The 18,318-nt window shown below is 37.0% G+C and overlaps 1 protein-coding gene across 10 annotated transcripts in view; it reads right to left on the reverse strand.

The window, feature by feature from the left end:
* LOC110829088 (Dpr-interacting protein beta) overlaps positions 1–18,318 on the reverse strand; it is a 281,343-nt gene that overhangs the window by 166,849 nt on the left and 96,176 nt on the right. For 4 of the 10 annotated variants that reach the window (XM_022062437.2, XM_022062435.2, XM_022062438.2 and 1 more), the window contains one exon: positions 3,270–3,314. The exons of 2 other annotated variants lie outside the window; for them this stretch is intronic. The gene's annotated coding sequence lies outside the window, so the exon portion shown is untranslated. Of the gene's footprint in view, positions 1–3,269; positions 3,315–4,929; positions 5,065–7,702; positions 7,850–18,318 lie in introns of those variants that run through there. 4 more of the 10 variants (XM_022062446.2, XM_022062433.2, XM_022062439.2 and 1 more) reach the window with 3 other exon arrangements.

Here is an 18,318-nt window from a genome sequence, read left to right on the forward strand (position 1 = left end):
TGTTCGTGTTAATTTTGAACTGAGTTAGTTGTATTAAAAACATAATTTTTAGATTATTGTATTGGACCAATTAATGCCTGAAAGAAAAAATAAATATTAAGACGCGACAACAAAGATCATTGACAGGCATCATAATATTTCGCACATAACACGAAAAAATATTTTATTTATGACATAATATTGGAGACCCTGTCACGTTTAATGACGTACTTGGCAGGAGGGCAGGAATCAGCTCAGATTGGACCAATGTAGCAGCGTGTAGCATGGCTTTTCGCATCCCATTGCCCCCCATGCGCAAACATTGAACGTATCTTGGTTTAGCGGACTAGGGAAACTTCGCATAATGGAATTCCTTGAGCTAAACAGAGGGTAAGTCGAGGACTAGAGAGGTCGGGAAGTGGGGGGGGGGGGGGTTTGGAGGATGGCTATGAGATAACGAAAAGGAGCGACATTCTTTAGAAGTGAAGTGGGTAAACGAATACGTAAAAGGAGAACAGAAATAAAGGACAAAGAATGTTTTAAAAGCAAACAATATTATCTTAGGACCTTTTAAAAAGAACGAGCTCCTACCGGCTTGTGTTGAGTCTCTGTGCAGAAATTAACTACAGTGGTACCACTGTGAAGGAGAACTACCATGACAAAATGTTATTTTGATAAACGAAAGGGAACGAGAATGTTGAGTGGATGTTCAACTTTTGAAAGAAAGATTCCTCTACTTCCAGATGCTTATATAGTGTAAGTAACCTTTCACGAAAAGACACTGAAACACTTTTCAGAATGTTTTCTATCGATGGAGGCTCCTTGTTGCGTAACTAATGTCAACACCTCGGGACTGCGTTGTCTCCAGCTTGACATACATTACCCCATTCATTAACAGACACAAGATGACAGATGAATAACCAATGCACCACACTTAAACACGTAAGACTTCGTTATGGGAACTAAATTTGAGGATAGCTCAGTTGATAAACTGAATTCTTGCAGTTTTCACGGCCGGGGTTCTACCACAAACAGGGTCAGGGTTTCAAATATTTGCCATCACATGCACACCGAGTCTGTGACTCAGCCTACCTCCTACCTAAAAGGTATTGGGTTCAATTTCCCGTAAGTGTAATGCGATTGGGGCATCAAGCTGACAACTGGCCTTTATCTGGTGTCCAGGTCTGCAATCGTTACCCTCTACAAAACATTAATTCAAGGCTATTTTTTTAGACGTAAGAACAACTTTACATTGCAGTTACAACAGTCGATATCTTCGGGCTTAGATTCGATCGCCGGATTTTTAAGAACCGAAGAAATGTACTATATATATCATGATAGCTTTTCAAGTATTTGTCGACAAAGAATTAGCTTTTGACACTTTCCTTACAACATCATTCAACAAAGTTCTGCCTGTGAATGAAAAAAAATTGTCTCTCTGTGTGTGTTACTGTAAACTGAAGTTTACAATTACATAACACGTAATAATACGGAATTTAGACGACATATTTATGTTCATAATTGTAAATTCTTGCAGCCCTGCACGCTAACTCGATTACAACTCCATTTTCGCTCTGTTTGTACTGCATATGTTTCCCATATCCAATTAAACCCTTTTTATGTCCTCCGAGTACAATCTGAAGTGGAGCAGGTCAGACACCACAGTATTCATTGGAGACTTGAAGTTAAGAATTCGATTCTCGGTCGCATTTATCACAAAATCATGTCCAGCCCTTTTTGGCCTAAACAAAAAATATCCTATTAAGTTGGCAACGTTGTTTACCGTGTGTTAAAACAGCATAAAAGTATAACAGAGATTGTAAGTGGAGTTTTATATCCACTTTCATAGTCTGCCTCCATGGTGCTTAGACATAGGGGTAAGTTTATTTCATTGCATAAATATACCTCGCGAATATCATATCGATCCGTTTATGAATACTTCGTGTAAATTAGGAACGTTAAATTACGACATACGGTGTCGACGTAAATATATGGATAGATGAATAAATCCATGGAATAAATCACTTATTGGGATTCTAAAAAACTCGGCTGGTATCGATATTGTACGCCATTTATGGAACCGGATTGTTGACTATCGCGTTTACAAAAACCCGCCACTTGACTCTAATCACAGCCTCTTGATTACAGCCCGCATCCTCACAGTATTTTATCCAAAAAAAAAAAATAGATTTAAATATTTTTCCCCATTTTGGTATACGTCTCCAAAGTGACCTATTCCCCTCAAAATTTCAGAACAAATATTTTGTAAAAAATCCTCAACATCCTTATGCTTCGTTACATGACGCGTCTATCCACCCTTGATTAGAGAACCCCTAAAATCATTTACAATTTCAAATAATAAAACCCCTCATTATAATATATGAAGCGTTCAGACACACAGATATTTAAAACAAATTCCGACTGGAATTATCGTTATTTCACCTGTGAGATTTGAAATTCTCACAGCACCGAAGATTTCGACGTTTGTTTTCAGGATTGTGACGCACTGTGCACTTGTAGGTATATATCAACGTTTCGGAGGAACATATTGCTTCCATCTTCAGGGCTGACGTTAACAATGCATCAGAACCCAGGACATAGCCATAGATATTAATTTCTTTATACAATTATAAAGACGAATCTGTACTTCGCGTGTACTCCTAAGGGGCAAGTACGTCGTAAATTTACCACCTTGTTTATTTTACTTCTTTGCGTTCTGATCTTATTTGTGATTTAAGACATAATGGAACGATGCCTTGTATTCACAGATTTAATGCAAAGAAGCTGTCTTGACGTATTTGAATACATTTCTGTAGGGCAGACCTCGGGGTTAAACGTGTTAAATTTAATGAATTAAAAACATCCCTCTGTGTTTTATAACTTGAAAAATCTCGACTTCATCGTTTTAAGAGATATTTCCAGGGTTTTTTTAATATGACGGTGTTCAACCGTGTACAATAAAAATCATAACGAAGTTATAATTACCATGAAACTTAGAATATTATTCATATGTACTGTGAAATAATTTAAACTGCATATAAACGTTGTGTAGGATTGTATTTTCTCTCATTATTAAAACATTTTTTCAGTGCATGTCTCAACCTGTTTTGTGCCTAGGCTCAAATGTACATACAAGTGGAATTAAAAGTGGAAACTGCAAATCTTTTGTCATTTTAAAGGAACCCTTCCAATACAATTAACAAAAATCGATTTTTGGATTTCTGTATTATATTTTTTAGCAATCGATTCCGAATCATTACATGTATATAGTCTTTTTTAAACATTCTTACCTGTATGGTGTTGGTTGCCTTTCAACATACGACTTCACCGTTATCCTGTTTGAACAAGAAAGGAAAAAATAAATCAGAATCACTTTTGATTTGCAAACACATTGAAACTATTTAAATTTTAGTCTCAACATTTATTTTTCCTTACAGGATACTTTTTTACCAAGGAACTGCTACAAACTAAGTAATTAAGATAATATACCAATCTTGTTGAAACATTTATCATATATTAAAATTCAAAATATGGCTCCTGAGTAAAGCTTTAAGCAAATGTCTAACATTCGAGAGGTGGCAATCTGGACCAACTATCTGTACATATCGAGTGTCTACCTCCTCCATACAGCACTTATTTAATAATACTTACATATTGTCAACTCGGTAATGAATATATGTGTTAAATATAAGGTGGGTAATTTATTAATCAGTCAAAGAAGATACGTCTAATTATACTGGATGCAAAATATCTGCGAGCCTAATCTACGTCACAGTTAGAGGGGAATTACTATGGAAAGGGCAATCACGACCACTTCCTTTCACCTTCTGCACCTAAGAAGATTTGTCACCAACGAAGCTCGGAGATATCTTGCGAAATGAACAATAGTTTCTCAAGGAAGACTGTGCTCCAGTAAATTATTTTATAATAATATTCTACCGTTAGTATAACATGGTAATATTTGCGGATGTTTATCTACTGCGTAGTGACGCCGTATGAATTTGTAACTTGTTTACGTTTCGGATGACAAAATTTCTTCCATCTTCAGGACTCAAGATGAAGGCAATATGTTTATATATTTTTCACAAGTCCACGATATACTGCTATCCAGAAAAGGACATCGACCTATATATTTCCGTGAGAACATCAGATCACACATGTACCACATCTACTTTTGAAAAGTCACGATAAATTAACCGTAACTTTCCAGATTTGCTTGTATTTTATTGATGTATTCTAATCCTACAGTAAATTCAGAGATTAGAACCGTCAGTGTTCTTGAGAGATGAGTCATGCGGGCTGCAAGTATGTATACGGTTTTTAAATATCACTTTGTTTTATTGGTTTCGACCTTTCATCCTACTCTTCTGCAGTTTCTGCTATTCCTAACTCTCTTATCGCTCGGAGTGCTTAACTGAGGTGCACTGTGGAACGTAGCTGCGTTATGCCCAAGGAAACTTTAGAAGTCTATTAACGTCGCCATGAAGGAGAGAAATACAGCGTCTGGAATTACTGCAGCTCTAGACCCTTAGTAAGCGGTGTAGTCAAGTCTCCAGTGAACTTCCTTGCTGATGAGGAGGGCGAGAAGAAGGGTAAATGAATGTTCGTAGCACTTTGCACCAAATGAACACAATGATGAGGTCAAAAGAACCTTAATAGCATACACACCACATTCCACAAGACTCCATAAGTGTACAGCCACGCTAAAAACGCGAAGCACATCATCTTATTGTTTTCTGGTGCAAATTCAACATTCTACAATGTGAAATATCTACGTCTTAAATTGACTTAAACGTATTCTGTGTTGTTCTGAGCGGGATAAACGTAACAAACGCTCAGTGAAATTACTAACTGTTAAAAAAAAGCGTTCTTCAGTAATAGTGACATTTGCAAGTGCCTTAAAATTTAATATCATAAGAAACTTCAACAACAAATGTAGAAGTGACTCACCTTGTATTGTTTACACTTTGTAGGTATCATAACGCAGTGTAGATTCGTACGTAGACACAAACGTTTCCGAAACCATACTGTTTTCATCCTTAACCCTGAGGATAGAGGCAGTACGTCTCTTCGAAACGTTGGTACCTACGGCACGAACATCATAATTAACAATCTTATTCATGCCTTGTTTATTTTACGATGTTCTTCAACTGCAAGGATTATATTACGCATATCGATTTTAAGGGTGATTTTAAATCATTAATTGGAAATAATGTGGATTGAGATAATCATGGCCTATTTTAAGGTAGTATTCTAAAACTTATGTGGAGGGACTGAAAAAAATATCGACTAGGGTAGCCGGTGTCCTAACTAGGATTTGAACCCACGATTATAACGCAAGCCTGTGAGTAATGCCATAACTAATTTGAAGAAAGACCAATTTATTCAACTTCTGTCGTATCCACTATGGAATTTTCGCACCGTTCTTCCTGTTAAATTATATTACATAAGTTTCTTCGGCACTAGTGAGAGAGGTAAGAAAGAATTTCCTCATCTGGTTTAATCAGATTTTCCTGTGATTGTTCCATTTTCTTTTCCCCGTCAATACTTCCATTCTGTAACGCTAATCAAAGATAATATTGTGATTCGGTAGTGGTTTAAAATACGAGAAGCTTGAACCTCGACAAGTGGAATGAGCCTTCTGTTCTCAGATGTTTAATTAAAGTCCCTAACAATTTCAACTTCCCTTTTAAGAAGACCGTCTTTCTCCGTTATTTTTTGTCTCCATGTTATAAGGCTGCCACACTGCTCTGCAGGTACGTCCGGGTCACTACGTACGCTGCAAGTTTCTGTTCTAAGAGGAAGAAGTTTTAAAAGTGCCAGAATATGAAACCGTTACAATTCAACAGCCACTTGTTGCAGAAGCAGACGTCAAAATTCTCCCAATCTCTTTTTTTCGTCTTGAACATACCAGATCAAAGCAGGAACTTTCTAAAGTTACATATAGATAAAGTCAATAAGACATATCATAGCCAGTATCACAGAGACGAGAATGTTTTACGTAAATTCAATTAGAGACAATGGAAGCTCTTAATCGAATTTTAATAACTTGTCAAATTTCATCTTTTATTCTTCTCGTAATGTAATACGATATTGGTGGCTGATACAATATGGCAATGTAGTTAAGAAAAACCCGGTGATTTAATGAAAATTTTATGTCGATGAGTAAAACACCTTTCTTTCTTTCTTTCTTTCTTTCTTTCTTTATCGAATGGTTCTCAGATACTATAAAAATATATGAGACATTCCTAAATAATTCATAAAATTAATCTCTACTTAATGTCATCGTCGTAATCACTATTAATTTTACAATTTATATCCTTCTGTCCTGGTGCCATATATATTTTCCCCGATCAGCTTTTTTGTCTTCTAACATTTCTGTTTTCAACGAAACACAACACGCAAAACAGTTCATGCATTTCATGAAGACCCAATGCCTCCTTCATCCTGAATTATTAAAAACACGTTGTTACTTCACTGTTTATAAGGATTCATATGTCACCAGTCCAATCCCATGTCGCCTATGCATACGAGTCCTTAGCCTCAAAATTAGTTTTTAATCATACACAATCTAACGGAGTTCAGCAAAGTCTGATATCCGTAATCAAATTTCTTCAGTTCGAGAGAATTATTGAGGCTCTCAAGAGACCATCTACATAACTTCACCGGGTTTCCGTATTTCACATGTAAAATCACATTTCACTGATAACTTCAATTTGTGTATATTAATATAATTCATTCATAAAGAAATATATACTTTGGAAATTTGATTCAAACCGACTTGAAACAACAACAAAAAAGTTATAACTCCATAAATCAGATTCTTTCTTGAGCTAGTAATCACGCAACAGGTCAATAAATTCCTCATTTACCACTGACCACGAAAGTTCATTACAGTGTCCACACAAACGCAACACCTGACAGAATCCAGTTCACATCATTAAGCCACTAGGAATTTAATAGTAAGTTATAAAAATAGCTTTAAATTGTTAATATAAAAATGCACTGTAATGTCAACTGCACGAAGAAGAGTCCTTGAGAAGCTGATAGCCACTTAGCTGGTCAAGATATTCCCTACTTTTTATAGAACCCGAATGTTTATAATCTGCTTACAAGGGTCCGCCACTGCAAACTCTGTTGTATCTACTGACTTCAGCCCACACCGTATTTGTTATGCATTTACACCTATAGTTTTAGACTGCTTAATATCTTATCTCGTGAAATGAATACAATCCATAAAATAAAAATGCCTCATATCTCTGTAACGATAAAACATACTCATCAGGATGATACATGCATAAATACATTCTTAAATCTGTACGATTCGGCGACGTTTTAAATCAGACTACATTTGAAACAGACTTAACATATGATGGCGAGAAGCATAAACATGTTACAGACAACTGAGATGAGGTTCATATGACGATCTTTTGTACTTAATACATATTTAAACTAAAGAGTAACGTAGAATTTGAGGTTTCCACGGCGGTGATTAAGAAGATGGCTGTCTTCTGGGTTATATCACCGTGCAGTCTGGTACAAGTTTACCAACCTCTCATCTCCGTGATGATGGAGGCAGCAAGGACATCTGAAACGTTGCTAAACTTCTATCAGACTACACGGCGCTGCAACCCAGAAGACAGTCATTTCTTAAGAGTATCGCCTATGTAGGCATACATCTCAGAAAGAAAGAAACAAATACCGCTTGGGATAAATCTCTCACCGGACCAGGCAATTTCCATCTCCGAGGGTGACTTTTAAAGTGTTTACAAATCAGCGTCCAATTTATTTACCGTCCAGTACTGCCTCGGATCCAAGCGTTCTCCCTTCCGTATCACGACTGCTTTAGCCTCCACAGCCAGCCACTTCTTCAGCGCACAAAGGGACGGGTTACCCCTACCCCTTAGTCGAGCGTTCAGTTCTCTTGACTGTCCGCAAGAGGGAACTAATTTCCCTGTTCGCAAACATCAATTTATTTTACCTCCTTCGTGACATTTATCAGCTGAGACGCTATTGTTTCAGAAGCTTGTAGAACAAGTGCTGTTCCCTTCACCCTAAACCCCCCACCCCACTTCGTTCGCAGCTCCCGCACTTAAAAGCTGCTAAGTTGGTCTCCTGGGAAGAGTTGCCTGTCTTTTGTTTTCCTGCCGTCGATGAAGTGTCTGCCTCACGCAAGACACTTCCGTGGTTCATGCAGACTCAGAATGTCACAAAGATGGACGTCTCTTTTACATAATCCACAAATGACTTTTCGTAAATAGAACTTTTATCACGTATCATGTGTGGTTTTGTAACTTAGACACATATAACACAAAACAAGCATCTGGTTCCGATAATAAACGTTGTAAACACCTAGTGACATTCATCAGTTCACAATCAAATAAGAATCTATCACATGAAGATTTCTGTCTTCTGGGTTGATGTCCAGATGATTCAACGCCCTGATGATGGAGGCAGTATGACCTCCGAAACGTTGGTAAACATCGACCAGACTACACAGCGCAACAACCCAGAAGACAGAAATCTTCATACTCACCGCTGTGAAAATCTTAAATCGTACAAATCCATTACATGTTTCGACCTTAATTGGTCAACTTCAAGCAGTTCTCCTTAAATGTTCGAAACTAATATACATTACTGCTAAACTGTATGTGTATTTTCTGTTGTTGACATCACCACATACTGGTCTCTGTCTTAAGCATCTTACCTATTTAAGTAGAGTGGATTATGCAGATGTAATTACCTGTGGAAAGCTGTAGTTGAACTGAAGGGGTTCGTGCTGCGGTGTGGATCTGTGTAGATGGGGAGAGGGAGGGAGGATTCTTAACAAACACTAAAAATATAATAAAATAAATGTTGTGTAAACAGACTACACCGAACGACCAAAAAAAACAGGATGCATAGCTTGAAACTTGATTGATGTTTATGCTATTTCTTTCCAGTTGCCAAAATAAAATAACAAAATATTAACAGAGTAAATCATATTTTGTAATGTTATCCAGGATGCAAACTTACTGGAGTTCCACATTTGAACGCGTTTTGCATTTGGAAAGAACGTTTGTATTAAGCACTGCCTTCCCTGAGAACCGAAGTCAAGACGTCCAGCCTACAGTCAATAGCTAACGTGATCAAGACAGTGCCAATACTATTAATCCTTTAAAACCAAGTCATAATTACGCGTCTCATTTCTTTAAGAATCGACATCTGCATTTGTATTTGTGTGTTTTATATGAGCGGTTATTTCATTTAAATAAAGTTAACAAATTGGTCTTCGTAATGGTAAGCTGTAGTGTTTTCTTCGCGGTATGGACTGAATTCTTAAATATTATTTTGACGAGCTTCGGCTTCAAAGGGTTTAAGACGACGCTATAAGCACAGGGGCTTCATGCAGTAATTACGTTCGCATTTTCAGATTGAGTTTTTTAAAGGAATCCACTCCACAAATTTAGGTACGTAAGTAGGCAGGCGATTGAATTTCTCACAGTACAGACAACCAACCATACTACCTTCGTTGCTGAATGTATTATTGTTCACCATCAGTTTAATGTTAGGTGTCCTTTAACCAATTCAAATCTTGTTTTGGTTTCGGATTAAACCAAACAACCACTGGGCATTGGGTTAATTTCAAAACGAAAAGTACGACACACAACAGGCAGATGCACTAACAGATATCAACGTACTTCGCACTTGACTAACCGAAAGAAGAATTCATAAACTTTCATTTACAACTGAATTCGTTCAAAACAAATAACATATATATTATAAGGCTCTTGGTAATGCCATCCACTTGCATTTCCGTTATATGCATTATTTCTCGTTTTAGTCTGGCATCAATTTTATCGCAAGTCGAAGTTAAGCGGTCACTAAGCACGCCAGTTTCGTATTCGGAAAGCCCTGGTTTGATTCTCAGTGCTGTAAGCGGGGTAAAGACACACAATATGCGTTGTTGTTCAAACTTACTGAGATTATAAAGACATGTCCATTTTTACAATCTGAATGTTCATCAACATCTTAACATATGTTGATCAGATTCTATCCAAATTCGTTTCGTACGTTCACATAATATTTAGCTGAAATAAATTTGTACATTTTCTTCTTATTTGCTCCTAAGTCTCCCAAGTGGGTTCCTATATTTAGGTTTTCCCGACTTAAGTATTGTATACATTCCTCATTATCCCTCTGCGTTACATGTTACATCCATCTAACACGTCTTCATTTAATCAACCTACCAATATATACGTTACTGATGAAGATATATGCTTGATACAATATTTTATTCAGGAAGCACTGCGCATTAATTTTGCAGAAAGCAAAAAAAAACAATGGATTTTAAAAAAGAGAGATAAAATCAGATCGTGGGTTAAATCGAATCTATTCTGTATAACAAAGCGTGGCTGATAACAAGTTAATGATGAAGTATGATTTACACAGAGAAGCCACGTGTTCAGAACTGCAGGATATGGATGTAGAGGGGACTAAAGCGAGCCAGGTAGAAGAGGCGAATCCTTTGTGAAGTGGGCGGGTCAATTACAACAGCGAATACTGTTCGTTATTGACCTAACTTTAGCTCTGAATGCGGATGCAATTGTTGTGAGGTAATTGCTGGGGCAGCGCGAGGGAACAATTGAATAACAGCATCAATCATTCAGAGCGCAGAGTGGAAACGTTTTCCAATTTCCTAAACCAACTTGCAGCTGCGGGGATAGTATTGGCCGACCAGCTATCTGCTGTCCACTATCACCATCAAAAAGTGTAGCGAAGTTCAGTCCGACTGTACATCGCATTTATCGATTCGAAGCTGGGAAGAAAATATGTAGCCAGTTTTACTTCAACGTTCCCATCTATACAGACAGCATATAACAGAGATCTGAGAAATTCAAATCCTACTCCTTTTTAACCCTTAGAAGGAAAAATGCATCGTTTAATCAGTTAATAAATAAATTCCTTGTCGTTAAAGAAACCCCACTGCGTCCAATTATAAATCGGTTTATATAATAAATACCTCAAAAATCAACTTCCTCATTGAATTACATTTTAATTCACGCCAGTGTGACCATTTTTATGTGGAGTTCGGTATAAAACTCTACCCAGCGATGTCCTACAAAACATGTTCAATTTCGAAACTAGCGTTCACAATTTTACGTCATTACCTTCACCTACTCTAGAAAAATGCTGTAAAGTTCACATTTAGCGTAAAATTACGTTCTTATACTCTGAATTCATTCTAGACTATAATCACACATCAAGGCCACTGAGGCATACATAATAATAATGGTGACATTCGGAACATTTATAAAACTTATCTTCCTTCTTGATATCACGGAAATTAAACTTTTATACCACCTCGTGGATGAAAATCTCACCACTCCAACCTCAAAAAAGCTTCTTGCCTGACTTTGTCAAAGTTAACGGTGCCCTAAAGGCACCCGAATACCCAGCCTACGTCACGGACTAGCCACTAAAAGTTTCATTTTCACGGGACACAGGTCAAGGGAAACCTCCAGAGTAACCACTGGGTCTCATTCATGAATGTTGAAAACTTGAGGGCTTCTGCTGTCCTGTTATTAACACAAGTAACATCCTCAGTAAGTTATTTCATTGTGCTAAATTATTATCTTATGTGCAGGACTATGATGAGATGAATACATTCAGAGGAAATCGTGTTTGTTCGTGTGTGCGTGTCTGTATCTCGAAACCTACTAAAAGGACTTAAATTAAATTCGGCATTATGGATTCTGAACTAAAATCTGTTAGGTGAACTTAATTTTAGTCGATTAAGATCGAGAAAAAACCCATTCTGCTTCAAATGAACCTGAAATCATCCCAAAATAAGATTATACTATATTCTCACGTTAAATTAGAAACCATGTTTCACAACCATACAAAACAACAGATAATATTCTACTTCAATTATAAAGGACACACAACAAGAGTGGACAGGAAATAAGAGGAACAACTAATTACGTGAGATGCCATGGAGACTTCTCATCAGTTGGAATCTACTATGGCGCAAAACCCAAAAAATATTATCAAAATCATCACCGCCGTGAAAACCTCAGATTTTACAAATTACATTAATTCAACAGTATCAGCTTCCTTGCTACTTATCTAAATCCAGAAATTGACATGTTTGTACAGTACTCCAAATCTCTGCCGTTGCAGTGGCCCGCGGTCATAAAGCCACAGAGCGTTACCTGAAGACCATTGCCAATACCCTAAATCAATCTGCATATACGAAGTAAATAACACGAATATACATGATTATTCGGTGTGCTTTACGGAAAGCAAATATTTATCAGTAGTCAATTCACTGCTAATATTATATCAATACAGCAGGTATCAAATATACTGGAGATAAATTAACTACGTCAACAAACGAGTTTTCCAACATTCAAGTTCAAGCATTCTGGCTTTTGAATCCTGCTATGAGCTAAGTCTGTTTAAACGATCTTACGAACAGGTAAATATAGGAGAAAAACTTTTTGACGTCGAGTTTAAAAATTAATTCAATAACTTCAGACAAACAAATGGTACTGAACATCAAAAATTGACAAGATAAAGTAAAAAAAGTAAAATTTTATAAAGTAATAAAGTTATAATTACAAGATACCTACTATCAAAACAGAGGTCAAAGGATGTTAAGACATCCTGTCTCGGTACATAGTAAAAATGGTTGTGTCAACTGCAGAGGTTGTACAACGTCAAATTAAATAGGAAAGTAATGATGAATGGTAACTCGTAAGGTTTCTAAGATTTATTAAGCGATATTTTAGGTTCACACGCAGACAAATATGAATTACTCATTTCTGTGTATACAATTCACAACGTTTCCTCAAGAAATATGTTACCACAATTCCTTATCGTGCATGGGTGTGTTGAAATATTTGACGTAAATTTATTTTCACAGTCACGAGAGTGTCTTTCAGTTTTGATCGGGATCATACACAGGGAGATGTTATCGAGTAGCGTCGATACTTCACAGACGCCCCGAGTGTATACGAGTAGTGGGTGTGAAAACGTCACGCCTACTGCGGTCCGTTGAGGAACAGAAGATTTTACAAGACAGTTCATTTATCTCGCTCAATGACCAGCAAAAGTGGGTGGACGAAACGAGGTAAAAATAATTGGAAAAGAGTACTAGTGTATTTGTTTCCACTTACAGTTGCTGACGAAAGCTGTTAAAATCTCACACTGGTATAAATGTCTCACATTTATATCATAATTCTTTGAAAATTAAAATAAAAATATCGCAACGTGTCTAAAATTGGTTGTCTTCAGAAATGTCTCTTACCTATTTCCAACTTTTCTCTTGCCTCAGGCCACCCACCGGCCGCAAGGGCCAAGAAACACATCCTAATGCTGGTTTTGAAAACTGATGGTCAATTTTTGTTACCTTTAACAATACTTATTTAAAAATGAAATTTTACAGTAGCCGACACCAAACTATGCGCGTCGCCTACGTCACTAGCTTCAGGGTAGAAGAAAAATAAACGCATATATTACGTAAACCAAAAACATTTCCGACATATGAACTGAATCAGCGAACTACAAGGTAAATAATGTATTTAGTTTAAATAGCATACGCTTCATCGTCTGCTACCACTCCCACCCACTTGAAGCTAATTCCTTTTATTTCCGAAGGACAGTCATCCTATACCATATACGTGCTCAAATATAAATTTCACTGAAATTTGGATAAAGTACTAATAAAAATGACAATTTCGCGAGCCTGTTTACGAGTGGTCTCGGGCCGGATAGGCTTCGGGCCGCACGTTGGTTCACACTTTTTCGCATTATCATGGTAGTAGGAAGACAACGCAAGGGAGTGTGAACCTCTGAAGCGTTGTAACTAGAATCTGAACCACGGCTGTCGTCTCACGTAACCAATCTTGTAACAAAAATCTTAAGAGACACAACCTCCGCCATTATTCGCAGTCCCGATTCCGGCTACACGAGCAGTCCGCCCTCACAACATACCCAAGATGCGTATCGACATTACCAGCCCAACTTCTGTGTAATTTTTAAATCAACCACTTTCAAAGACGTTTTCCGATCACAATTTTGTACCATATTCTTATATCGTCCATCCAAACTAAATGACCAGCATCTCTAACTGCCAAAGTTTCACTTCACTTTTAAAAAAATATAGATAAATTTCAACATAAATTAAAGTTAATTATCTTGGTTGTTGCCCTTTAAATAATAAATAAATCTCCATTTTGTATTTATGTTTTTGTTATATGATTCTCAGAATTAAAATCTATTAATTGCCTAAATACCGTTAACCAATTTATCCCTGTAATGGTGAAGTGATAAATTTTCTTTGAGCTACGGTCTGAAGTCTTAAATATTATTTAAAAATCTTTGGCTTCAAAGGGTTAATAACACCCTAAAACAGCATGCATTAAATCTTCATACGTGAACCTGTTAGTTTGGGTACCGTACTGCAGTGCAAATACAGGCTTCTGTTTATCACTATATCTGTGTGTACAACATCCATTTAAGTGTTTCTATCATAAATTTTACGCGTGATTCAACAAAATTCGATAGCATGGAATAGAAAAAATCCATCCAATGCCAACAATACCAACAAAACGCGTTAGTTCACAGTCAGCGGGGAATAAATGGTTGAATTCAATTTCTGGCTTTCAAGCAAATTCTGCGAAAATTAATTGAAAGACTTGTGTTTCTAAAATACAATAGACCTTCCCTGTGGTGTAATGGAGGTTCAATAAAAACCTGGCAGAAAGGGGATCACTAAAGACCTATTTAGTACAGCCACACAAAATCACTGAGATATTCAAGTCATCAAGCGTTAGATGCCAGAAAATTCTGTATTCAGCTGTTAAAACAATCGCTTACAAACCTACTCTATTGCAAAGTTAAAAAGGAGTCAGCATCCCTTGTTCTCTCTTCATCCGAGTTTCGAAGACAAGAAAATCGCACAACAACAAATCCCTTGTTGTCAAAGAAGTCAAAAAACTATTATATTTCGGCGTTGTTTGTTTGTGTATTTGTTTCTTTTGTTTTTTTGTTTGTTTGTTTTTTTGTTTTTGTTTTTTGGAAGACGGCTGCCTTGTGGATTGTAGCACCGTTTAGTCTGGCAGAACATTACCGACGTTTCAGAGGGGTTGCTGCCTCCATCATAGCCCTGATGATGGAGACAAGCACCTCTGAAACGTCGATAACTTCTACGAGATTACATGGCGTAACGACCCACAAGATAGCCGTGTTAATACTAGAGGCCGTAAGAAACCCCACTTAGATTTCCCTCTTTTGTGGATGTGAATAACTCCACTACAGGATGAATTTCTTCAACCCTAATTCACAATCGTGACAAAGTGCCTTGTGTATCTATCCGGAGGGTGGGTTTCTGTTGAATTCTGAATCCGGTTAATCGCCCTCGTATGACTTCTACAGAACAATTCTTACTGAATGTTTACATATTTATGGACGATCTTAAATATTTATTAATGCGATCTAATACCTGTCATTTATTAACTATCGATCACATGCGAGTCCTTATATTAAAATACCGCCACAAAGTTTATATGATACATGCCTATTTATCATCTGACAAACTAATTTATATTCAAACGTCACAAAAGAGACGAAGTCACACGTTGTGTATATTAGTAAGAAACTCGAAGTACCTTTAAGAGTTGGGCTACAAAACGAACTAAGACAACATACAGTTTTAAAAAATTATAAATTACACAGAAGGCAATACACTGAAAAATACATGAGGACTGACTATTTAAAATAACATCACATATGCTGCTAAAGTAAAACGTATGTAGGAAGACCCAGAAATAGATATAAAGACCAAATTAAACCAACTTCTGACCTTGAAACATTATTTAATGCACACAATACTTGCTTATGTAGACTATTCAATTTCTGTACACACTATTTATGTACCTGTTTCAAAACCACGTAAAAATAATAACGAGAGAGAGCTTTTGAAATTTTGGAATTCTGTTCCGATTTGACGAGGGTGGTCGCCCGTGAGGATTTTATCACTGTTTTCCGCCGCGAAAGTTTCAAGCAAGAAGACATCTTAATTAACCCTTTTAAGCCGAAGCTCGTCTAAATATTATTTAATAAATCAGTCCGTACCGCGAAGAAAACACACCACTTCACCATTACAAATGACAACTGGTTGACGTTGTTTAAGGAAATAATCCCTGATTACACTGAGAACAATCCGAAACCCATACATACAAAACGCAGAGTTATTAACTGTGTGAAGCAGGTGGTACATATAGTTACCACTGGGTCTTAAAGGGTTAAGTTATGAGAGCCACCTAGTGGGTGAACAAGCACTCTTGAATCTCCGTGTATGGTCTGTAATGGTGATTTTAGGTCGCCATGGACTACTTCAATATACCGTTCTGTCATTTGCCCAATGATTTAAAACCAACAGAATAACAGATGAGGGCAGACGTTCGCAATATTGGGATTCAAACCAGATAACTCCAGAATAAAATTCTGGAGCGCGGCCACAATTTTAAACCACTGTGTATATACTTAATGAGAGTAAGACCATTATTGTCTCCAACTATCCTCGAACCCCGGACTCCGAATTACTCAAGCTCTTGGAATAGCAATTTTTACAAGACGCTGATACATTTCTGTTCAGCAGAGGAAAAACATGTTCCCACTTCTAAGAGAAAAAGTATTGAGGCCTTACCACATACAGCCACTTATTCTAATTAAAAGTAGGGAATAAATTTACAGGTCAGTGTATTCCAAATGCGTATTCAAAAGCTGGTCGAAATTTACAGCGTACTTCGCTTTGATCTCATCTTATAGAACGACAACGAATAACAACTCAACAAGATTAAGTCCACAGAGCTTTATTTGCAATATATAAAAGTCTTAATAATTTTAATAAATTAGTCATCGAATTTTGATCAAATCTAATATTGGTCATCCATAAGATATATCTGTCGGTCCACATGATTTAGCTAAGAAATTACTCAACAAAATTTAATAAAATTGTATTGACATTCCACACACATTAAATGCCAATTGGTTAATATGGGTCAATTAAACTTTTTATCACATTCCTCAGAATCCGTTTAACGTGCAAAAATCTGGTCATAACACGCGCAGTAAAGTCACTTCGGCCCTGAAGATGAAAACAGTGCATTTCTCCGAAACTTTCGTATCTACCGACCAGTCCACATGGCGCCAAAACTCAGAAGAATGGCATTATCATTATTACCTCCGTGAAAATCTCAAATTTCCTACAGTCAAGTTACTTTTTTGAGTCCTGCTAACGCAAACTCCCTGCAGTGACGTAGAGGCACATGGGAACAAGAAAAGTCGACACAACGTCGTCAGGTTCTCACGGTGGCGACTATGAACATGTTTTGGTCTGTTATGCCGCGTAGTTTCGTAGAAATCGGCCGACGTTCCATCACTCACAACCCTGATAAAGGAAGCAGTAAGTATGTCTGAGACGTTGGTCAATTTTTTGATACTACGCGGCGTAACACAACAGAAATCCCATAGCCACCTGAGAACAGACGAAAGAAATTTAACCCGACGGTGTGGACCAGATTAAGTGTGTTTGAAGGACGGATGCATCTGCCGGCGTATCGTAAACAGAGTTCCAAACCTTTAAATTTTAAAATTTTGATGAAAAATAACAAATTTACAGATTGCAACGCAGAAACATTCATCCGTAAAAAACTCCCTGCCCCTTTATCGGTTTGTGAATCAATCAATAAGACAATCAGAGAAAAATCTTTTTGGGTCAGTCCAGAAATATACAAAATCCTTCTAATGCCTATCACACTGTATTATAATTAATCACGCAATTATTTCAGAGATTGACAGCTAAGGTGAACCAGTGATTCAATTATTTTCACAAATACATTTACACGATCTTTTATGACTACGACACACCTGTGAAATCTCACGGTTCGCATTAGGGCTACATGGTATGCGTTTACAATCGCCATGACGGGTTTAATCGTATTTCAACAGAGACCCTAACTAACCGACTGACCAACACAACAGTGAGTCAATTTCCAGCACAAATTACAGAGGATTTGCGAAAGTGTCTACCTGTCCCCCGTTGCAGCTGACAAAACAATGAAACGAAAGTAAGCGAGCTTGTATCAGATTATACTATAACAAGCTGAATTAATTGTTATTTTATACATTAATATTCGGTAAACTAACCAAATGGTTCGGCTGTATGGAAACCACTGTCGCTGTGTGTATATATAGAGATAAAATCAACAATGTCAGAAAAATTCAAATCAAAAGTAAAGATGTATACTAATTGTTGACGCGGGTTATGGTACGTACATTATAATCAGCTCA

Source organism: Zootermopsis nevadensis, unplaced genomic scaffold (assembly GCF_977971745.1).
Source record: "Zootermopsis nevadensis isolate Lab colony 2312 unplaced genomic scaffold, Znev_1.0 Znev_ptg000007l, whole genome shotgun sequence".
Taxonomy (NCBI): Eukaryota; Metazoa; Arthropoda; class Insecta; order Blattodea; family Termopsidae; genus Zootermopsis; species Zootermopsis nevadensis.